Below are 2923 nucleotides of genomic sequence, written 5' to 3' on the forward strand. Positions count from 1 at the left end.
TGACGTGTTTTGGGCGTTCAACTCCGGATCATGACGTTTTTCTGGCGTTTAACTCCAGACAGCAGCATGTACTTGGCGATCAACGCCAAGTTACGTCGTCTATCTTCGCGCAAAGTATGGACTATTATATATTGCTGGAAAGCCCTGGATGTCTACTTTCCAACGCCGTTGAGAGCGCGCCAATTGAACTCCTGTAGCTCCAAAAAATCCATTCCGAGTGCAGGGAGGTCAAGATCCAACAGCATCAGCAGTCCTTTTTCAGCCTAACTCAGATTTTTGCTCAGCTCCCTCAATTTCAGCCAGAAAATACCTGAAATCACAGAAAAACACACAAACTCATAGTAAAGTCCAGAAATATGATTTTTGCCTAAAAATTAATAATATTCTACTAAAAACCAATTAAAACATACTAAAATCTACATGAAATTACCCTCAAGAAGCGCAGAAGATCCTATGGCACTGCCATGGATCACAGTATGGAGGACATTTTGGAAGTGAGCGAACAGCCACAAGAGTCCTCCAATGTGGCTTCTACTGGCCTACTCTCTATAAAGATTCCCGAATGTTTGTACTTAATTGTGACAGTTGCCAAAGATCTGGCAATCTGCCTCACAGTTATGCCATGCCTCAACAAGGAATCTTGGAGATTGAGTTGTTTGATGTATGGGGTATTGACTTCATGGGACCTTTCCCACCATCATACTCAAACACCTATATTCTGGTGGCAGTGGATTATGTATCCAAATGGGTGGAGGCTATTGCAACACCCACTAATGACACTAAAACAGTGTTAAAATTCCTCCAGTAGAACTCAAAAGAATCCTGGAACGAACTGTAATTAACCGTAGAAGGGATTGGGCAAGAAGCTTGGATGATGCTCTGTGGGCATACAGAACAGCATTCAAGACTCCTATAGGGACCTCTCCATACCAGCTTGTGTATGGAAAGGTATGTCACTTGCCAGTGGAGCTGGAACATAAGGCCTACTGGGCAACCAGATTCCTGAACCTTGATGCCAAGTTAGCTGGAGAAAAACGATTGCTCCAGTTAAATGAGCTAGAGGAATTTAGACTCAATGCTTTCGAAAATTCAAAAATTTACAAAGAGAAAGCAAAAAGATGGCATGATAAGAAACTGTCATCCAGAGTCTTTGAGCCGGGGCAGAAAGTTCTGCTATTCAATTCTAGGCTCAAATTATTCCCCGGGAAATTAAAGTCCCGGTGGAGAGGTCCATATGTGATTACAAGTGTATCACCATATGGATACGTAGAGCTTCAGGATAATGACTCTAACAAAAAGTTCATTGTTAATGGACAGAGAATTAAACATTATCTTGAAAGTAATTTTGAGCAAGAATGCTCAAAACTGAGACTTGATTAGAGCTCAGTAATAGTCCAGCTAAAGACAATAAAGAAGTGCTTGCTGGGAGGCAACCCAGCCATTTACAAATTTTATTTACTAATTAAAATAAATTTCCTTTTCTTTACAGGTATGTGTCAAGTATCTTCAAAAGGTAAAATAGCAATTGTTTGAGTTCACAGAGTTACAGGGGAATTTGGAAGCTCACTAGCGTGGAAAAGCCAGTGAGAAACGTTTTGGGCGTTGAACGCCCAAAAGAAGCATCCACTGGGCGTTCAACGCCAGTAAAGGTAGCAATATGGGCGTTGAACGCCAGAAAGAAGCTCCTTCTGGGCGTTTAACGCCAGAATCATAGCATCTTGGGCGTTCAGAAAAAAGCCCAGTGACAAAGGACTTCCTGGCGTTCAACGCCAGAAAGAAGCAACAGCTGGGCGTTCAACGCCCAGGCGAAGCATCAATTAGGCGTTAAACGCCCAAAACATGCAGCATTTGGGCGTTTAACGCCAGGATGGTGGGTAGGAAGTAAAATTCGTTTTTCTTCAAAAATTTTCTAATTTTTATGTTTCAATTCATGATTTCTTGCATAAACATGTTTCCAAATATCATCCTTCAATTCCAAAAATTTTAATCCTAGTTTCTAAAAACACTAATTTCTAAAATCCCTTTTTCAAAAATGTCAAATGTATCTTATTTCATAAACACAAATCTTTTTCCAATCCAAATCTTTTTCAAATCTTTTTCAACTCATCATATCTTTTGGATTTCGAAATTGCCTCTCCCTCTATTCCTCTCCTTTCCTTTCTTTTGCTTGAGGACAAGCAAACCTCTAAGTTTGGTGTGAGTTGCCATGATCACTAAGCTAAAACTCATCAAGATCATGGCACCTAAGGGAACAGGAAGAGCAAGGATGTGAACTGAAGGAACTAAAGCGTCAGAAGCTATTCCTTTAAGGACCAAGCACCCCACAGACTAGAGGAACATCCACTTCCCAAAATACAGGTTGTTAAGTTCTAATTTTAAGCTTTAACTCTGTGATAGTATTTTTATAGAAATTTACCTCAGAAGTTATATAGGAGTAGTAGTAATTAGTATCTCTATTTTGATTTTATCTCCAATTAAGCTATAATTTATTTTTCTCATCATTATCAAACATGAATAAATTAGTAGATTCTTAGAATAAAGAGACAATATTTTTTCGAGTTCTTAATAAGGAAAATTCTAATTATTTATATGTGGTGGCAATACTTTTTGTCTTCTGAATGAATGCCTGAACAGTGCATATTTTTGATATTGAATTTTATGAATGTTAAAATTGTTGGCTCCTGAAAGAATGACGAACAAGAGAAATGTTATTGATGATCTGAAAAATCATGAAATTGATTCTTGAAGCAAGAAAAAGCAGTGAAAAACAAGCTTGCGAAAAAAAAGTGTGAAAAAAAAATTACAAGGAATCATTGGATCAAGAAAGGGAATAAAAGCCAACAGCCCTTTAAAACCAAAAGGCAAGGGTGAAAAGGATCCAAGGCTTTGAGCATCAATGGATAGGAGGGCCCAAGGAAATAAA

The sequence above is a fragment of the Arachis duranensis genome, chromosome 5 (assembly GCF_000817695.3).
Source record: "Arachis duranensis cultivar V14167 chromosome 5, aradu.V14167.gnm2.J7QH, whole genome shotgun sequence".
In the NCBI taxonomy this organism is placed as follows: Eukaryota; Viridiplantae; Streptophyta; class Magnoliopsida; order Fabales; family Fabaceae; genus Arachis; species Arachis duranensis.